This window comes from Perca fluviatilis, chromosome 14 (genome assembly GCF_010015445.1).
Source record: "Perca fluviatilis chromosome 14, GENO_Pfluv_1.0, whole genome shotgun sequence".
In the NCBI taxonomy this organism is placed as follows: Eukaryota; Metazoa; Chordata; class Actinopteri; order Perciformes; family Percidae; genus Perca; species Perca fluviatilis.
The window spans coordinates 26,167,251-26,189,646 of NC_053125.1; the positions used below are offsets into that span (position 1 = coordinate 26,167,251).

The window sequence follows — 22,396 nt, forward strand, 5'->3', positions numbered from 1 at the left end:
GAGAAAACAGACCAATGTGACTCGTTCGTCCTATCAGCTGCCGGTTTTTATTTCTTGGGCAACAACACAGAGTAGCGCCCATTGGTTGCGCCGCGTACTTCACTAGCGAAAAGGTAGGGCTGGAGGGATGTTCTGTCACCGGCTGCCGTAAATTCCTAAAGAAGAAGAAGAAGAAGATGTTGCGGAATTTTACGGTTTTCATTTCTTGGGCGACAATACAGAGTAGCGCCGCCTGCTGTTATCAAGATGTATTACGTTTCTCAAATTGGTGTCGGGTGAGTGTGTCCCGCGGCAGTTTTTTGGACCTCGGGGACGCAACTGATCATATCGACGGGGTTTTCTGTCAACGGTCGGCCATCGGCTAAATGTGTCACCTTTATTTAGTCTCTCTTTTAAAGTCGGTGTCGACTAATTTGGAACGATGTTCCAGCGCTGCTTGGGCGGAGATGGACGGAATTTGTGGCTGAGATGACAAAGGGTGAAAGTTAGCGTTTCCACCCTGGTGTCATGTTTCCATCACTGCCAATCAGAGCTGGAGACGATGGATAGCCGTGACTACTGTGAGTCATTTGTCCTGAGAATGAATGCTGATTGTAACCTTTCCCACTGGAGGTGAAAGCAAGTTGTTAGTGTTTTTTTTATCCATTGTTAAAGGGGCTTTAGTGAGCTTTAAAGGTCCTATGACATGGTGCTCTTTGGATGCTTTTATATAGACCTTAGTGGTCCCCTAATACTGTATCTGAAGTCTCTTTCCCGAAATTAAGCTTTGGTGTAGAAATACAGCCACTAGAGCCAGTCCTACAATGAGCTTACCTTAGGATGTGCCATTTCTGTGTCTGAAGCTATTGAGGAGGAGAGTGGGAGGGGCAAGGTGGATGGTGGGGGTGTGGCCTTGACCAACTGCCACTTTTCTCGTTTGAAAGCCATGATGCCTCTCTCTCATGGGTTGGCCAAATTCTCTGGGCGGGCAAAGCAGAGAAAGGGGAGGTAACCTTGCTTGTTATGACCTCATAACAAGCAGATTCCAAAACGGCTCATCTGAGCTTTCATTTTCTCAAAGGCAGAGCAGGATACCCAGGGCTCGGTTTACACCTATCGCCATTTCTAGCCACTGGGGGACCATAGACAGGCTGGGGGAACTCATATTAATGTTAAAAAACCTCATAAAGTAAAATTTTCATGCCATGGGACCTTTAAGCAAGGTCTATGGTAGCCACAACAAACAACGTGTTGAGCATAAACGTCTCCGTGCATGCCCGTAGAGCGAGCGCCATCTACGGAGGCCCACACCACGATGTTGCGCACGAGTATATCCAAGCTTTAGAGGTGATAGTGTGTGAAGTTTAACTCTGGAGATAGTTAGGCCGGCTGTGATCAAAGCCCCGACAAAGCAGTGTGTGGTCAAAGTCCCGACAAAGCAGTGTGTGATCAAAGTCCCCATAAAGCAGTGTGATCAAAGTCCCCGCAATGCACTATGGAAAAAATAACATATGACCTTAGAAAGGAATACAACACCTTTATTAAAATTTGGCAGCCCTATCTAGATTATGTGGATAATGTGTTATTGGAATGTGACTGACCTTGAAACATTGTATACCTACTTTAAAAAATTGGAGCATCATTTTGGGGATGGGGAGGTTGTTTGTTTGTGTTTGTTCTTGTTCTTGTAAACTGAAAAAACGAAAATAAAGTATTAAAAAAAAAGTCCCCACAATGCATCGGCTTATATAACCATTTGAAATGCTGGAAATTATTTAGGACTTGGCATTTGCAGTTAAACGTCCAACAATCCTGCTGATTCACAATAATGTTGACTGACAAAGCCGCTGGGAAAGACGCTCTACTCGCCACCACCACGTACGTCATTTACTGTCAGTGAACACAACACACAATGGGAAACGCACCACGGGGGACTTTTTGTTGCGGAGGGAAGCTTGCACAGACATCAAGATAATCCTCAACATTTTGGGATGTGTCAAGGCGGTGAAGCTCCGGCACACACAAATGTGCAGCTTTTATATGTTTACAAGGCGGGTACGAATTTAGCTCACGTTAATTTTTTTGGCACAGATATCAGCTTTAGAAACTGTACGGGCCTATTTTAGTCAGACATCAAAAGGATCTGATTTTATGTTAGCCTACACACCCGGAAAACAATATCATTATTTTTGTCTACTGCTGGCAAACTGCAGTGAGCTTTTACTCATCTATCAGATGTGATCAAACAGCCAACACAAGACAGGCAGAAATCGAGCTTTTGCTGATTTCAAAAGGAGACATTTTTCTTAAAGGCTCACGGCTACAGCTGAGGTTTGTCCGTCCACATGGACGACTGTGCAGTTATTTTATTATTTTGGTTGGTTGGATGGATGGATGGATGGATGGATGGATAGGTAGGTAGGTAGGTAGGTAGATGGATGGATGGATGGATGGATGGATGACTTTATTAATCCCCAGCGGGGAAATTAAGGTGTCTTTTCAGCCAGGTACCTAAAAAACAGTCACCACACAGTACAATACTATTAGTACAGTACAGTACAATACGATACAATCACAATACAACACAAATAACACAAATCGACAATACAACACCATCGACAGGTGACCAAATGTAACGGAGCGTTACCTCCGATAAAATGACAGATTTCTTTAGGTTTGAAGATTATTGGAAAACATTATTGGGAAACGTTATTGGAAACATTTTGGAAAATGTAAGCACACAAGTCAACAACATACAGAACACAGATTGAGTCCTTTTTTTTAGAGAGTAACATATTATATCTTTAAATCCCAACCCCAAGAATCTGTGAATCCTCCATTGGTCTGTCAACCAAGGGCGTAACTTTGGGGGGGGGGGGTTTGAGATCTTCAACTATCTAGCATGGTCCCGGGACATCTCTGCATTTATTGAGAAAAAAAGGTGACAAAAACACTCAAAACAATTGTCAAAAAAACAAACTTGAAAAGGCGTCAAAAATTCCAAAAGAAGCAACAAAATTTATTTTCTTTAAATCCAGCAAGGTGACAAAAATGTTGACATTTTTTTCCAAAAAGACCACGAAAAAGGCAACAAAAACATGAATATTTTTCCAAAATAAGCATCATAAAACATAAAAAAAGCGGCAAAAATTTCGAAAAATGCGACAAAAACGTAAAAAAGCAACAACAAAAAGCCCAGTTTTGATTGATTGACACTTACTAAAAGAAGCGTTATGTCATAAACCTTTATGACTTGTTTATAATGTTTATGAAACGTTCACACAATGTCATATCACTCTTATACCGTCAAGTAAAGTGTAACTGATTGTTCTGCTCTCTGCTTGTGTTCAGCTTTATGGAAATGAAACCAGCCTGTAGGCCATCCGCTTCACACGCATAATTTTAATTGGCAAATCAACTGCTGATGAGCATAATGTTTGATACTGTTCAGCTCTCTCACGTCCTCCTCTGCTTCTTCTTCTCCTCACAGAAAGAAAAACATCCCGCACTCGCCTCAGCAGGACATCTCCTGGATGAATGACGTATGTTTATGGAAAAAAAAAATCCATCTTTTCAGTCTGGAAGTAAGTGTTGCCACTGAAAAATGATCTCCGTAATATATTCAGTCTTTTGTTCAGGCGGCGCGTTGGGAAAACAATCTTCCCAGTAATACACACCGTGTAAACAGCATTCATTGATATACGTAGCTGTCAGCGCGGGAACGGGCTCGCCAATAAATAACAAAAGCAAGCGAATATCTCCACCAGAGCAAACCTTAAGAGTAAGTACAACAACCATTGAGCAACAAGCGATTTCCCCTGGGTTGGTAAGGGTTAGGGATTGTTAAAAAAAATGCCCTCATTCAAACTCCGGTTTGGTTTATACAAGAACACAACCTGAAAAGGTGTCTAAGCAAACAGTTTGCGGCTCGAAAAGCGGCCCAAACACAACATGTGTTATAGAGCAGTGTTTTCTCAAAAGGGGATACGTGTCCCCCTAGGGGTACTCTGGAGGACTGCAGGGGATACGTGTCCCCCTAGGGGTACTCCGGAGGACTGCAAGGGGTACGTGTCCCCCTAGGGGTACTCTGGAGGACTGCAGGGGGTACGTCCGATTTTTTGCAACATGTTTTTCAGTTACAAGGCTGTAGTTACTTCTTACTTCTAAGTTTTTGTCGCTGTTTTTAAAGTTTGTCACCTTTTTTTGAAGGTTTTGTCATTTGTTTTGATCTATTCTTCCCTTTCTTCCTTCCTTTTTTTCTACTGTCTTTTTTTTTTTCTTCGAAGTTTTTCCTCTCTTTTTTCAAAGTTTCTTGCTTTTTGGAATTATTCCTCACTTTTGTCACCCTAGTGTTGCCTTCCTTCTTTCTACTGTCTTTTTTTGTCAAAGTTTTATGGCTTTTTTGAAGTTTGTGTCTCTTCTTTTGAAGTTTTTGTTACTATTTTCGACCTTTATTGCCTTTCTTCATCAGCATTTAACTGATTTCCAGGTCCAAGGCTGTTGTTTAGCAAATTTATCGCTGACATCGCTGTATTCTTCCTCTTTATAGAGACTTTTTTTTTTATACCAAAAATTATTTGTGCTGGTAGGGGGTACATGGCTTAAAGAAACTGTTCAAAGGGGGAACATTATTGAAAAAAGCTTGAGAACCACTGGTACAGATGATATGAGAGTTATTTATGTACTTTTCCGCACTAATTTTAAAACTAGTGCGGTTTCAAGCAGTCTCCTAGGCTGTGGAATGCTGCTCTCTACGTGTGGTCTGCGATTTAAGGCGCAAGACTCTGTGTTAGCAGTTTTTCTTAGTGATGGTTTTCTTGTTGTTTGTTTTTTTCTTGTTCTTGTTACTTTTTTGTTGTTTGTTGTGACTTGGTTTTTGTAATTATATTTTTTTTATTATGGGCAGCAAATATGTCAATTTATTTTTATGACATCCTCAAATATCTTGTTTTGTGCACAACTCAAAGATATTCAGTTTACTGTCACGAGAAGTTTTACCTTTTTTTTTTATAACAGATGCACATCTATAACGGGAGACAGGTGCGCCAGAGAGGGATGAGTAGGTCAAAAAGTGCAAAGAAACTCCCGCACTCAATGGTGTTTTAAGCCCCCAAAGTCCACTTCCAGGCAGCGCTGCGACCGTTGACTTCAAGACACCTAACCCTAACCTCAACCCCTCAACGTCTTGGTCTTATCTTGGTCTCAACCCCCTCACACAAATCTTTCTCTGATGTTACAGAAAGTTGCTTTACTTTGGACTTTTTGTAACTTCAGATTGTACCACTTTCGGAACAAACACATACACAAGCACTGTGGTAAAACTGTCTGTCTCTGATGTTGCAGAAAGTTGCTTTTACTTTACGACGGCTTGCGTCCTTTCTGCTGCAGAGCGTCCAGTCAGAAGACTGATTACACGTGTCAGGACGACCAGCGGCGTGTGAAAAGTAGACTTAAGGCTTCATCTACCCAACACACACACACTCTCTCGTTCTTATATAATGTAGGTCATACACAGTCTTACTACTGCTTTAATATAGTTGGTCTGAGGGGATTTCATTGCCACGGTTGTCATAAAACTCACACACTTACACACACACACACACGCTGCAAACCTCTCTGGTATAGAAACTTTGTAATGTGTCCGTGGTCTATACTTGTCACGGCGGCGGCGCCGACGATTCTTTCCCTTCGTCAGCGCTTGAAGCCTGGCTGTAATGAGCCTGCCAGTCACAGAGGCTTGGATTAAAACACAGAAGAATAGATGATGATGACGGCTGTCTGAGAGAGACAGACAGAGACAGACAGAGGAAAAAAGACTTTTCTTTTCAAGAACTACAATATGAAACCGCATGCCTGCAGGCAGCGAGGTGTTTTGTAAGTTCTTTCCTCCCACTCAGCTGAGAGTGCGAGGAGTCGGAGAAAGTAAGACCCTGTGCACTAGACACAGGATATAAAGGAACATCATGCAATGTTTTGCACTTCTGTACAGTTCAGTTCTGAGACTCTGCTTGTAGGCTCAACTTCACAGTGGAAGACTTTTTTTTGCCATTTGTCACTTATGGCAAAAAAGAGGTGAATGAAGAAGAATCTTAATTTGTTTTCTGTGGGTGTTTTCTTATGGAGCTGTAGAGCTTCCAGATCAATTTGAGGAGTGCATATGGTTAGCCTTTTTTTCCCCATTTTATCGTGTCATGCAGTGTGGGACTCACACTGGATCTGGTCTCGTTCTTGTCTCAGTCTCAACCCCTCAAAGTCTCGTTCTTGTCTCGGTCTCAACCCCTCAAAGTCTCGGTCTTGTCTCGATCTCAACCCCTCAAAGTCTCGGTCTTGACTCGGTCTCAACCCCTCAAAGTCTCGGTCTTGACTCGGTCTCAACCCCTCAAAGTCTCGGTCTTGACTCGGTCTCAACCCCTCAAAGTCTCGGTCTTGACTCGGTCTCAACCCCTCAAAGTCTCGGTCTTGACTCGGTCTCAACCCCTCAAAGTCTCGGTCTTGTCTCGATCTCAACCCCTCAAAGTCTCGGTCTTGTCTTGGCCTCAACCCCTCAAAGTCTCGGTCTTGTCTCGATCTCAACCCCTGAAAGTCTCGTTCTTGTCTCTGCCTCAACCCCTCAAAGTCAAAGTATTTATTTTTTCTCTGTAATGTAATTTCACTTGAAACTGTTCACCACATTATTGATGGTTATTTATCCCAAAAAAAATAGATATAAGACTATAGTGATATTTAAATTTTCCCCATATCGCCAAGCCCTACATTTGCACGTAACGTGGATAAGACAAAGAAGCTAGTGTGGCTGCTGTAAATGATTCAAATGTGAGATTAGTTGTGAATAAATACAGACGTGTGTTAGCAGGCCCGACATCAGGTGGATGAAAACAGCAGAATGGTAATTCCCCCTGAGCTGCGAGTTCAACGCTCCGTTAGCTAGATGTCAGAGGTAACTGTGTTTGCTAAGTACCGTGATTAATTAAACACGGCGGTAACCGTGCTCATGTCAGTAACAAACCACAGAAAGGTACAGCTCTTTAACAATCCCTGTAATGGGGTCAACTCTCCAGCTGTTAAATAATCTATTACAGATGGATGTTCGTGAAGCCACCGTGTTGGTGTCGGAAGAGACAGGTGATGGGTTTCTGTGTAGCGGACAGCGGTGAAAGAAGTATTCCGATATTTGTATTTAACCCCCTGACGCCTGAATTTATTCACAATTATATAAACAAAATATTATGTGTGTTTCTGGCTCCAAGCTGATGCTAAATTAAGTTGAGATTGTTAATTTGTCTATAGCATATGGAATAGATATAAATTTAGGTATGATGCAAATTAGCGACAACAGGCATTATGGTAAAATTCTTTACAAAATGGTAAAATGAATAAAACACAGTGGATTTCATTCATGTCACAAAGTTGTTAGAACTTCTAAACTGTAATTGACAAATACATGGATCTTGACAACGGCAAAAAAGAAAACACTCTCCTACTCCCTAACATTGACAGTAGTTTCTTTAGGGTTAGGGTTAGGGTTAATTTTGCTTCCGTGAACCGCATGTATCTCCCACTCCGACCGGTCCTACGAGAAACCAGTGCATGCAAAACATTCCGAGGTATGTATCGCATGTAAACAAACCAGCATTGGGGGGAATACACATGCTATCTCGCCTGCAGTCGGAATGGAACGGGTTTCATGCAAATTAGCGACAGTCGGTGTTAAGGGTTTAAGTTAACGTAGCAATGCTAATTATAGTGTATATAACATATTTTGTTAAATGTAGAAGTCCTGCATTCAAAATCTTAATTAACCCTTTGAGGACGAAAGGAGTCCAAGCAATGTTTGACAAAACTCCTGAAATTTCATTTCAGACATTTATTTGCTATTTTATTTATTTATTATGCTGCTTTTGTGAACCCAAGACTTTTGTAAACTCATTTCAAGCACCAAAACTGAGTGTAGGTATGTTTTCACAAGAAAAATATTTTCTGCTTTAGGGCCAAATTATCTCTTTATACATTGCTCTGGAACAGAACAGATTTGACACTATGTATAATATTGAATTGAAGTAAAATCATGGTCTGTTTTTGTAATTATTTTAAATTGGCTTGATTTAAAAAAAATATACAGAAACTAAAGTTGCAGCAAAACTCCCACACACTGTCTAACTTGCAAAAAATATTAAATGTAATAGTAGAAAGTGTTTCGGTACTGGACCATCTTCAGGTAAAATACAGAAACAAAAATGTAAAATAAAACAACATAATTCCATAAAATTGCAGTTTATTTCATTATCTTTTTTACAGTGAAAGTGAGCGCAATGAATCTGTAGTCATTAACTCTTGCGACGGTGGCTGACATCATCGCGTCATTCAGGCTTATCTGCTTTAATGAAAGATGAGCCACGACGCACATCATCCATCCATCTATCACAGATTATTACAGAGCATTATGACCAGATATTAAAAGCTACAGATAATCACACCGGTGTCCGTGACGTGAATATTGTGCAGCCTCCTCCCTTGTCCTTCAGCTCTTTCTTCAGACAGACGGTCGCCCACAGAAGACTCTGAGCGTGCTCAGATCAAACTTTCAACACTTCACACACAACCCGTTCTCACTCCCAACTCGTCAAATGCGGACGCTTGGACAGTGTCTCGTCCAGCGTCAGATACAGACGCAAAAATAACCCTTCAGTGTCTGTATGAGACGCACCGGGGCAGAGCAGCAGCAACTTGACTCGATCGTTGTGTTTTTTTGTTTTTTTTTCTCTTTGTTGATGTCAGACTTTTAATTGGATGTTTAAGAAGGCGTGGAAACCCGGAATATTATGCTTTACTTTAAGGAAGCAACAATAAAGTTCATAATCAAAAATTTTGTTTACTTTCACTTCTAACTGTTAAGACCATAGGCGTAATTTACAGGGGGGGAATATTTAAAAAAAACTATTATAAATTACCTTTAAATAAATAAAAACATTTGCACTCTAAATAGATGCAGAAAAATTCACCAGATAGCAGAAAATAAAGTGTTTGACACACAAAATTTCAATTTTGCTCAAATGTGGAGCTCAGTGTTGAGCCCAAAATGGTGCCCTTGTTTAGGACGTGTTGAAACTGAGACAACGGCAGTGGGAAATCTCCAGGTCTGCCCAAAACAAACAGTTTATTTTATTGGTTTATTTGATAGCGACCATGCATATTTATGAACATTGTTGTATAAAACAAAAACACCATGTAAATATGCAAGAATTAGTCAAAAATAACTACATCTGCAGTCACTAGGCAGGTGAAATAGGACTAACATAGAGACAGCCAGCAGTCATACAGCACTCATTCACTATAAATTAAAAGGTACATATAATGGTGACATATACATTGACAAAGCAGCGGCAGTGGGAACTCTTTTCTGCCCCAAACCAACAGTTTAACCTCCGCATGGAGTGTGTCTCAGCGTTAACAGTCGGCTGCTGCGAGGCTCCGAGTGTGTGGCGTGATGGAGCGCGAGAGATAAATGTGAAGCAAAAAACGCCGCGAGTGCTCCCGCAGCCCTGTCACACAAACTAAAGACCAAAAGGGCTTTCCCACCAGGCTCGTTAAGCACGACTGACAGCTCGTTAGTTAGCGGGTATTTTTTACTCTCAACGTGTCTGCGTGGAACGTGACTTTGTTTAGGCGGAAATCGCAGGGGGGTGGGGTAAGGACCCACCCCATCTGAGGGTTGTCATCCCCCCTAAAAAAATTATTAAAGCGCTCATATTATGCTCATTTTCAGGTTCATAATTGTATTTTAAGGTTGTACCAGAATAGGTTTACATGGTTTAATTTTCTAAAAATATATATTTTTGCTCCTCTTTTCACCCTGTGTTCAGGTCTCTGTTTTAGCTACAGAGTGAGACATCTTCTTCTTCTGTACTATCTCTAATTGCACTCGCACATGCTCAGTAGCTCAGATCGTAGATCATGTCAGCTAGCTCCATAGACAGTAAAAGAAAGGCTGTTTCTCCACCTTCGGTCAGTTAGATTATGATGAACTTGTGTGTGTTGTAGCAGTGCTTTGCCATTGAGAACGAAGTAGCATGCTAACGGTTGCGGTTAGCCAGCTCATTTCGGCTAATGACGTAGAAAGCTGTGCAGATTTTGACCAGCTCACCCGGAGACTGAAGGCAGGACACATTCAGAAACCGTATCTCACTCAAACCGCATGGATGGATTGTTTTCAAAGTTTGTATGTGTGTGGAAGCACCAGAGACACAAAATAACACCCCCAATCCCAGAAAAAATGTTTTTTTCATAATATGGGCACTTTAAAAAACATGCTGTGTATTGTAAATTATGTAATTTATGTCAAACAATACAAACGTAGCTTAAAAAACATCTTAAGCCCCCCCTTCCTTGCCTCATAATGGTTTGGTCCACTGCCTGCTACACACACAAGTCCGTTCGGGGGGAGCAGCGCTGTTCAGGGAAACGGCGCTGGGTGGGAGAAAAGAAAATTTTAATCACTCAGTAACGTTAGTTATGGGACTCCAGTAAGTAGACACGGCTATTTCATTCACTTTGAACATCGGATAAAGTGATACAGATGATACTGTGTCATTTTAATTAATTCTGAAGTAGTCTTTACAAAAAAAAACAATGATTTTTTTTCCATGAAGCCTCTATGTTAGCAAATATAACGTTAGCTAGCTTGTTTGGTAGCTTGTTTAATAGCTTGTTGGATAGTTAGTTAGTTAGCTAACTTGCTAATTCCACCCAACATGCTTTCACCGGTTACAGAAAATTAGCCGGCTGGCTAGTTAGCTAGCTAGGGTTTTTTTTTTTTTTTTTGCTTGGGGGTTCAGTTCTCAGTTCAGCATCATCCGCATAACTGACAATGATCACTTTATCCGATGTTTTGAAGTGGATAAAAAAGCCATGTCAGCCTACTTAACTGGAGCTCCACAACTACACATATCCTCTACAACTGTATCATTTTGGCTGTATTGTTTGTGTCCCCTTCAAAAATTGCTCCTGAGAAAGTTCATGTTTACTGCCCCCGCCCACAACAGTTAGATTTACGCCCGTATGTGCGTGACGAATGAAGACGCTCTCCCTTCATGCATGACTGGCGCTTCTTTCACTGTACAGAAGCCTTCAGGCAGCCAGGCTGCAACCTGATTCATGTTGTGTCGTATTAACTGCACTGTGCTAACGCTGAGCTACGTGAAGAACTGGAGCTTGCGTGACAACGTTGTGTTGTTTTCCTTCTGAAGAGAGATATTATAAACAAGGATTTATTATATCAAGTACACTAGATTACTACAATCATATTTTGTGTGTGTGTGTGTGTGAGATATTATAATTAAGGACGTATTATATCAAGTACACTAGATTACTCCAATCATATTTTGTTTGTGTGTATGTGTGTATGTCTGTGTGTGTGTGTGTGTGTGTGTGTGTGTGTGTGTGTGTGTGTGTGTGTGTGTGTGTGTGTGTGTGTGTGTGTGTGTATGTGTGTGAGAGAGAGATATTATAAATAAGGACGTATTATATCAAGTACACTAGATTACTCCAATCATATTTTTCGTCCCCTGCCAACTGCCACGGGTACACTTATTCCCCCTGCCTGCGTTCTCCTCCTCATTCTCCTGCTCTGCCTTCAAATACATTGCGTTTCCATAGCCATGTCATTTCATCATACACACACAACATACAGACCTTCAAACAAAGATACAAGCTCTCTCTTTGTCTCTTGGTCTCCACACACACACACACACACACACACACACACACACACACACACACACACACACACACACACACACACACACACACACACAACACACACTAATACAGACCTTCACACAAAGATAAATTCTCTCTCTTTTCTCTTGGTCTCCATACACACACACACACACACACACACACACACACACACACACACACACACACAAAACATACACACATTTGCACACACACACTCATCAACACACACACACACACAGACACACACAAACACACTCACACCAACACAAACACACATACGCACACACAAACACATACACACACACCAACACAAGCACACACACGCACACACAAACACCAACACACACACACACCAACACACACACCCACCCATACACACACACAAACACACACGCACACACACACACACACACACGCTCACCAACACACCCATACAAATACACACACACACACTCACACTAACAAACACACACACGCATGCACGCACACACACACACACACCAACCTCTCTCTCGACTACAGCTGTTATCGAATCATCTTTCTCCTCCTAATGCTTCCTTCTCTCTTTCTTTCCTTCCTTTTATGCATCTCTTCTTCCTTCCCATCCTCAGTCCTCCTTCTCTTCCCTTCCTTCCTTTTCACCTCCTCCCTTTCCTCTTTTCCCCATCTCCTTCACTTCTCCTCTACCACTTTTTCCCCTTTTCCTCCCATTTCCTTCTGTCTCGCTTCTCTAGATCTGTCTCTTTTCCCTCTTCTTTCCTTCTGCCTTCGTGTGTGTCTCTGTTTGTTTTTGTGTGTGTGTGTGTCGGTGTGTGTTTCAGAAAGGTGTGTCAGATGTTTGTCTCTGTGGTTGTCTCTCTATGTGTGTGTGCGTGTTTGTGTATGTGTGTGTGTGTGTGTGTGTGTGTCGGTGTGTGTGTTTTCAGAAAGGTGTTTGTTGGGTGACCATACAGATGTTTGTGTTGTTAATATGATATGTTGATTGTTGGAGCATGCAAGAAATGTTGTTTTCTCTCTGTCTCTCTCTCTCTTTCTCAACATGTCTCCCTCTTCTTTCCTTTTAAAAAAAACTAGTCTCGCTCGTCTTTTTTATAAAAAAAAGAAAGAAAAGAAAACAGAAAACATTCCTCACTCTCTCTAAAACCCGCCACGTCTTTCCCGCCCCTGATCCTCCATTCGGCTTTTACGCGCCAGTGCGTAAAGCACTTCACTCGCGTGTCGGTGTCCAGAGCGCGCGGCCACGGACAGACACCACAGAGCGGAGGGAAGAACACAACACGGACAGCCTTCACGCTTTTAAAATCCAAAACTTAAACCCCTCATTTTTTATTTATTTTTTTCCACCACCACTGTTTCTTCCCCGCCGTTGAGGACGGGTTGGGACGCCTTTGCACACGGCACACATGGCCGAATGTCCCGGCGGGCTGCGTTGATTCAAACTGACAGCGGTGTGAACATCAGCGCGGCTCTGAAGCGGAATTGTGCGATTTGTTTTTTACTAAAAAAGAGAGAGAGAGAGAGAGAGAGGAGAACTGGCAGAACTGGCAACCCCAGCTGAGCGGTGAGTGGGACGGACGCGCGGGGGGACGCAGAGGATCCCGAAGGATGGGGATTTAAACTCGCAACCATTTGCAGCTACGCTTTTCCTGTGATCCATGCGGCTCTTTTCCACGGCTGTCCGGGGGGGGAACCACGAGACCTTCCGAGTGCTGCTCGCGCGGGGGGACAGAGAGCAGCGAGCCACCGTGGGGGAGGGGGTGGGGGAAATCTGTGAGACACGGAGAGGTCAGTGTGGCACACGCGCACACACACTCGCCATAGGACACTTGTTTTGCACGGACACGCGCGGAGACACACAGCATCACACGTTAAAAGAAAACTAAACAAACGCTGCAGACAGAGGCACGCAGCGCACACGTACAGTACAGTACACGCGCGTGCAGCAGCGTTTGTGTTTTTTTGCAATGCACGCACGCGCATATCGGGCGACAGGGATGCGTCCAGTACAGTACGGCGTGGAGAAACACACGTGCACGCAGAGAAAGAAAAACACGGTAGGGAAAAGCGTTAGAAACATGTGATGACAAAAGACGTTTGAATTATTGGAGTCATACGTAGGCAGTAGATTTCAGTGTGTATGTGTGTGTGTGTAGATTTGTCTCCCTTCAAAAAATCTATTATTATTTATATATATATATATATATATATATATGTGTGTGTGTCAGTTTGTCTGCTCGACAGTCCCGTTTTTGCAGCATTACAATTGAAGTGAGATGAACAAACAGAGAAATGTATCTTTTTAGATGAAACACGTGCTGACAAAGTTTGGAATGGTTTTCATGGCTGTAAAATGAACACTTTTGTTTTGACATCTTTTGACGTTTTTGTCACTTATTTTGCTGGTTTAGTTGACATTTTTGTCTCTTTTCAACGTTTTTGTAGAATTGTTCGACGTTTTGTTCGTCCCCCCCCCCACACTACTACCAGTGTACACTAACAACAACTTATTACCACTATTTTTGGGAATTTCTGGTCACTAAACCTTATATAATATAGCCTTCATGAAAAAAATATCTAACTTTTGAGTTAAAAGAAAGTATAAAGTATTAATTACTTTGACTAATATTTAAGATCAGAGGATGTTGATGGATAATCACAGACTCAGAATAATGCTGTGAAATTGAATAAAACACCCAAAAGTCAGTGATAGTCGTGAACTGAGCATTAATTTTGACTTGTGAAGAGTGTTCTCATGGAACCATCCCATCCATTTGGTTGAAAGAAATCCAAATTTCTGCTACAGAAACTTTCAAAAAAACGGGCCAAATTCGAGCCGAAGACAACATGAGGGCTTACCATGTCATTCTCTTACAGATATGTTGTTGATATGTACACGGTTCCTTAAAAAAAACATCCAGTTACACATGGTAACATTTACAATATGCAGAAAGTTTAATAAAATTGTTTTTTTTAAACCCAGCCTTGGACATGAATCACAAAATAACACGAGCACGCTCTAAAGAAAAGTACAAACTATGAACAGACTCTAATTGTGAATATATGTACAGTGATAGTGCGTGATAGTATTCTATATGTACTGTAGGTAGAACAAGGGTCATATATTGTATATTTTGACAAAAATCTACATAAAAAAACGTTTTAAATATCATTTTGATAGAGCACGGCCGTCACCGAGCTCAAAGTACAACACTTTGGAGATACGTGGTTTCCACAGTCAGGGTTTTACTGCTGTTAAATGAGCGAGAAGCAACAGGGCGAGTGACCGAGAGAGAGAGACACACACACACACAGCCGCTCTTCTTATCCTCTCCATGATAAGGGCAAGCGAGAGGACGCTGTGTAAATATTAAACCATCATTTCCAGGAGGAACGCTCTCAATGATTTGCTCCGTAACCGATACCCAATCATCAGCCTGAACGTGTGTGCATGCGTTTGTGGCAGAGACACCGACCCCAGACTTGGTGACTCGGACTCGAGTCGCCTTTTCGATGACTTGCGACTTCACATCAAAAGTAGAGGGGAATCGAGCTTTTTGCGGTAGGTGCTCCCATCCTCTGGAATAGCCTTCCATTGTGCAGTATATTCGACAGGCGCAGGATGTACATACTTTTAACCCTCGTCTTGTCTTCCCGTCGACCATTATGCAACTTTTTCTTTTTCTGGGTCCAAATTTAATTTAGTTTTTCGTTTTGGACGTCTTTTTCAACACTTTTGTTGCTTCTCCACCGATGTTTTTGTCACTTTTTTTCCAACGTCTTTTTTTTCTGCACCTTTTTACGTTTTTGTGTTGTTTTTTTAGTAAAGCTTTTCCCGACATTTTCGTCACTTTAAAAAAAAAATAAAAATCAAATGCTATGAAATTGCAGAAAACTGGTTAAGAGCGTTGTAGGGAGCCATCCACGTTATTTCTTTTGAAAATTTGGTTGAAAGAAACACAAATTTCTAATATACGATTTACGTGATAACTTTGCATAATGATATGCTGTCTTGTTCAGCACATTGGTCAACCACAGTTGGTTAACCCTCCTGTTGTCCTCGGGGTCAAATTGGACCCATTCTTTTCAAAAAGTTTCTATATCAGAAATTTTGGGTTTCTTTCAACCAAATTGTCAAAAGAAATAACATGGATGGTTCGTGCAACGCTCTTCACAAGGAAATGAAATGATCAGCTCACTACTTTCATTGAATTTGGGGTGTTTTAGTCAATTTTATAGCATTTGAAAGAAAAATTGATAAAAGAACGTTAGAAAAAGCGCCGAAAAAAATCATCAAAAACATCAGAAAAAGTGTCAAAAAATATTGAAAAAAGTTTGCATTTTTACACAAAAAAAGCAAAGTTGCATGGTCGACAGGAAGACAACACAAGGGTTAAATATGCTATATACTTTAAATAAATTTGACATTGACAAAGAATAAATTGACGTGCAAGGTTTCTACCAGAAAAGTAGTTCAGCCCGGTTGGCAAGTGTCTATTATTTTCAAACAAGGGCCCGGCTGGGGGCCAGTCACAGGTTGATGGCAGGACTAACATAGAGCCCAAAAGTTTCTGTAATAACAGAAACATCGAAAGATAAAAAAAAAAGAAGCTATAACACAGCTTCCATAGAGCCAGTGGTGTCTAATGTATTGTAGTGAGTATACTGTACTGTATACTGTATATATTGTCCAGAATCTGCCTTTGGGGGAGGGGGCGCCATATCATAGTGCGAGGTCTGGGTGTCCTCCCCCAGGGATGTTTTGAGCGTCAACGACTTCATTTCCTGTATTCTGATACACTTTTAGCACCAATTTACAGTGGAAACACCTTTATTTAGCCTATGTGAAGAAGAAAAACACAGATGACAATTCAAAATATATCAAAACTATAATGGAAAGTATGTTGTTGTTGTCATTGAGCATTTTTAAGTGGGTATATGGAAATCCTGGAGCTTTCTTAGTGGGTATACTGCGTATACCTGCGTATCACGTAGACTACACCGCTGCATAGGGCCGCACATTAAGCCAGTGCTAAAAGCTAACTGGAGATTTGAAAATATGACTACCTTTAAGTTTTCAACTAAGCCACCCCACAGCTAGTTTGAAAAAACGTCTTAAAAATACACGTATGTTGTCCACCCCCCCAATGGCTTAGTTAGCTGGTCGGGGTACATTTCCATTCCACAAAATAACACCATGAATTTTGCTTTAGACTTTGGACCAAATGACTTGAGACTTACTTGGGACTTGAGCAAAGATGACTTGGTCACAACACTGGTTTTGTAGACAATTATTAGTTGTTGTTGGAGCCATTATACAACTTTGTTTTGTTTATATACCACGTTGGAGATGCTAATTAATCTGCAGTTTTATGTTTGGAGCACTGGGTGGAGCATTGCCTTTGGGAAGGCATATACAGTACGTACTTAACAGCCAGGGATACACAGGTGTGTAGCTAGGGGGGAAAAGCATACAGCTTTTCACCGTGTCAGGTTTGCGTGCCATTGTTTGATTTGTGTGCAAAAGACAATGAATGGAACTAAGCCAGAAATGAAATGAGATTGACGCAATTGCTTGTGCGACGGTGAGCAGGCCGTCGGGAAAATGAATGGGTCACAGCACCGAAATGCAGACAGATTGTGGACATTGATCATTGGCACGCAGAACACGCGTCCAAGCCAGTTCTTCTCTGGTCCTAATGTAGGAGCTGGTAAAAGACTCTACGGTAGTATTATTACCTGCAGAAATAACGTGTTCAGACATGCTTTTGAACTTTTATCGGAGCATCGAGCAGAGAAAAGTTCAGATCTGTGCGTTTGGCTGTAATGAAGAGTAAAGATCAGACAGGAAATAGCCTGAATTCAATTTCAGTTCGAAGCATTATCTCTAAAAAATCGGAGGAGTAATGAGGCGCAGTGTTTCTCTCTGTCCGAGCCGACAGCTGGTGACCCACTTCTTATAATGTATCGCTCTCACCAAATTTTAATATCTTCGCCCGTCACGTGCTGAGCTTTTCTTCTCCAAATTGAATCCATAACTCAGAGGGTTGGAGAGATTATTGTGTGGATGATATTGCAGTTTATCCAGAAACTTGTCATATGTTGTCATGCTTTCTGATTGGACGTGGCAGTTTTCTCTGAGCTGTTTAATTCAAAAACCTTCAATACCAAAAAAGTCATTTTTTGGCACTGAGTTTGGTGTAAGTCCTGTCTTTTAGAAACTTTTCTTTAATGTTGCAAACGCCTGTAAGAACATGTTTGATGCTGCCGTAGATGGCCGAGTATGTGACTCAGAGGCTTGGAGAGATTATTATGTGGATGATATTGCATATATTAAGGAACTTGTCATGTCATGCTTTTCCGAGATGTGTGGTCAGACTTGAAAACTCAAGGTAATGTTATTTTCCACAAATTCCAGCTCTCTCCTCCTCAATAGCTACAGACACAGAAATGGCGCATCCTAAGGAAAGCTCATTGTGGGACTGGCTCTAGTGGCTGTAATTCTGCACCAAGGCTGAATTTTGGGAAAGAGACTTCAGATACAGTATTAGGGGACCACTAAGGTCTATATAAAAGAGACTTCAGATACAGTATTAGGGGACCACTAAGGTCTATATAAAAGAGACTTCAGATACAGTATTAGGGGACCACTAAGGCCTATATAAAAGAGACTTCAGATACAGTATTAGGGGACCACTAAGGTCTATATAAAAGAGACTTCAGATACAGTATTAGGGGACCACTAAGGCCTATATAAAAGAGACTTCAGATACAGTATTAGGGGACCACTAAGGCCTATATAAAAGCATCCAAAGAGCACCATGTCATGGGACTTTTAAATAAGAAAGTAAATGAAATGCATTCTACTAAGATATTATTGTAGCTTAACTTGTCCTAAATAATAACAGACATAGTTCTCTGAAAATTTTCAGATTTTTTTTAAATTGACAACATATATTGGAGCATGCGAAAATTATTAGTGTCTAAAAAAGTCAAGGGAGAAGCCAATAGAGTGTCCATGAAAGCATCGGATCAGAATATTTCAGCAACTTTTTGATGGATTGGAAATAGTGGCAAGTGAATTCATATGAAGTAACTTTTCTCCACGAAAAAACAGATTTGTCATGGCACAGCTACCAAAAGACTTACAACTTTCAGACAGGTTGCTCACGTCACATCTACGTCTTCAAGCTTAGTTGGAGGATGTTCAGTAACGCTCAGCCAGCACCGGAAAAGTGCTTCTAATATCCTTCACTGGTATCACTGTGTCCATTTCTTTCACTGTCTGTGGTGTAAACAAAGTGCTATATTGACCCAAACTGAATGAACTTTAACCTAGTGTCACTTTTCTTCTTTTAGAAATTGATACATGACAATAAGTACGAGAAAACAATAGTTTGTAATTAAAACTCAAACTCAAACTGAAATAAATATATAAATATGGCCTCTCCCATCTCCAACTGATTGTTGTGACTGTCTCTTTCACGGCTGTTAAACGTTTCTGTCAGAGCGTCTCTCTGACTCTTAGATGCTGGGCTGTAACGCTGCTCTGATTGATTACTCCGAAGCCAGCATCCATGCGTCAGCCTGATCGAGCGATCGCTCTCTGTTATCTCCTCAGCTCAGTGTGACAGTTCCTGTCGCCGGCTCTGAAGCTTCAGTCATTCGGCTGTGGAAAAGAAGCGAGACAGACCTTTTCCTCCAGCCTCTTGGTTTTTTCCATGCTGATTTTATCTGCCTGGGTTGTCATTGTGAGCAGAAGTAACCCTGTCTCTCTGAAATCAGGCAATGCACATACAACTAAACTGCTGCTAAGATGGATTTAGAGAGAAACATTGCATTTTTCAATAAACATAATGAGAAAAGGTTTTACAGAAGTTTTAATGCCTACCATACACTAGAAGACCTTGAACAGACTTTGAAAAGACCATCTCACATCTAACGTTACTATGTCTGGGGGTCTTGCAGGGTCACAAATTGCACAACTTGATTAGTTCACACAACTTTAACCAAGCTATCTAGCTAGCTACCGCTAGCATTAGCTGATAACTTGAGGGAAAGATTGCAGATTTTCTGTTCTGCTGTCCATGCAAATGAATGTCTCCAGTACCTGGAGGTCTGTGTTTATCTGCCGGTAAAACTCCCATTGGATGACACGTTTAGCTTAGCGCGACTAGCAGTTTGCTGCTTCCTGTGTTGGGTTCTTGACGAAGCTACCAAGACATAAATATCTTAGGATAATCTCAAACGTATTTGTTTTTTCTGGAATGTCCAGATGGGAAAAAGACTGACTCGGCTTTATCGGTCGGTAAAACTCCCGTTGGATGACTCGCTTCAGAAGGGTTGAAAAACCAGCAACTTTCCCTCTTCAGCGTTTAGCTTACAGCAGCGCCATAGTAACCATAAACACCACCGGCTCTAGCCGTTTTGCTGCTTCCTGTTTGGTGCTGGAGGGAGCCCACCCATTGGTTGTTGACAATGTTTACGTGATTTAACTTCAAGTTAGGATAATATCATCCAGATAATATCTCCAGACGGGAGAAAGACTGACTGGGACTGAGTTTAATGACCTTACACCAAACGATGGAGACGACGCAAGCGCCCCGACTCTAGCAAGACTCTCAGGATTTCATTCCCAGATTGGATATTAGTCTGCGACTAGGTCGTCGTAAAGGCCCTGACATACCAACCCGATAATTAAAATGTTTTCAGAAACACGTTTCGGTGAACTATTTTAGTACAATATGAGATTGTATTCCAAACGATCTGCCATTATGCTCGGTTGTAAAATCCGGGAGAAGCCAGACCCACGTGACGCGTTCGTCCAATCAGCTGCTGGTTTTCATTTTTTGGGCCCCAATACAGATTAGCACCACCTGCTGTTATGGAGACGTATTACGTCTCGCACACGCGCAGAACGTACCCTCAAGTCGGCGTCGCTTCGGTGTGTTCTGAGGCACTTTTTTGACCAACTTGGGGAGTTTTCTGCTGAAGGTCGGCCGTCAGGTTGGTGTGACAGAGCCATAAGGCGAGATACTGCTCAACACCATAATGGGTGTTAATGCACTAGTCAGTTTTGAGGTATTTTTTTTTTATCTTCTATACCATGTCTTCTTTCAGACTAGGGGAAGGAGACATTTATTTTACTTCACTTTGTCTATTTGTGTCTGTAGATTTCTCCTAAATTCCCCAAAAGTTAGCATTAGATAATGCCTCATTGCATATTTAAACGTAATATTTCATAAAAAACTTGTAATGCAAAAAACAATTGTCTTAATGTCAGTAATCAGCTTGGGGAGTTTTCATTGTGATATCTGTTAATTAAATTCCCTGTAGTGTCTCCCCGATAATAATGTAACCAAATATTCTGACATTGTTTAAAACAATATTCTTTTTTTTTTTCTAAAAGTATTCAATTTTTTCTCTCAAACTGTTGTTTCTCCCCTTTATGTAGATATAATATTTTTATTTGTTTTCATAAAGCAAAGTTTTCTCAGTTTTGTTTGTAACAAACTTGGCAAGGGTTCAGGAAAGGTCGTCCTGGTTTAATATTGGAAAGCACAATGTGTTTTATTATTTGATAAGAAATGTAGGTGTTTTCCCAACTTGGCTCCGATATGTGACCAATCAGAGGGCCAGCACGGTGTCGGCATGACGACTGCGTGCAGGCCTGGCGGTTTCTTCTCCCAGCAGACGCCTTAAATCAACAAGTGTAACGTTTACACGCTTTACTAAAGCCTGCGGCTCTCCTGCTGTGCTGTGGTCTCGCCAGAAATCACAGTTTAATGGCCCCCCACTGAGTGAGAGAGACACACACACACACACACACACACACACTTCTGCATAGATGCAAAAACACACACCAAGATTCAGGCTGAAAGAAGAAGTTATAGAAAACAGCATGGGTGGGACGGAAAGGAGGAGTTAGGGAGGGAGACAAGGAGATGAGGAAGGAGGGGGGAAAGGGAGGAGGATGCATGGAGGCAGAGAAAGAGCAGGTAAAGAGTCGGATGAACAGAAAAACGAGTGTAAAAAGTGACTAAACAAACTTCCAAAAAGCAAAATGTATTGTGAACCTAAACTGATGTGCAGGGCTGGATCAAAATCCGCAAGGGGCCGGGTTTGGGCCCCCGGTCCTCGAGTTTGACACACATGGTTTAGAGGAACAATTCAGTTTTCTGTCTACGTGTTTTTCGACTTTGTCCATGTGACAGAAATACGTGCCCGTTGTAATAATCTTCTCTGTCATTGCTTCATCAGTTCAGTTTCATTTAACAATCTGCATATCTGCCCTTTTCTCTCTCTTGCTCTCTCTCTCTCCTTTATCTCTGTCTGTCACTGTCTCTCGCCCCCTCAGTTTTACTGCCCTCCAACTGCTGACAACACGTGTTCTCCATGTCCCTGTTTCACTGAGCCAACACACACGCACACACACACACACACACACACACACACACACACACACACACACACACACACACACACACACACACACACACACACCCCTCTGGGGACTGTAAAGGCTCCATGGGAGGAAGGAGACACGCGTCCTGCCGGCTGGTTCATGATTTATGGGGAAATGTCACAGAAAAATCATAGAAAATAAAAGAAATGTAGCATTTTCAAACACATGCTATTTAACGTTAATGACTTTGTGTAACTACCATCAAATAGTGAACAGTTC

General features: G+C 41.6%; 1 protein-coding gene across 3 annotated transcripts in view; it reads left to right on the top strand.

Moving 5' to 3' along the window:
• Positions 1–12,811: 12,811 nt before the first annotated feature.
• Positions 12,812–22,396, top strand: part of npy2rl (neuropeptide Y receptor Y2, like) — a 55,983-nt gene continuing 46,398 nt past the window's right edge. The window contains exon 1 of one of the 3 annotated variants that reach the window (XM_039823477.1): positions 12,812–13,276. The gene's annotated coding sequence lies outside the window, so the exon portion shown is untranslated. Of the gene's footprint in view, positions 13,277–13,497; positions 13,770–14,061; positions 15,275–22,396 lie in introns of those variants that run through there. The other 2 variants (XM_039823479.1, XM_039823478.1) reach the window with 2 other exon arrangements.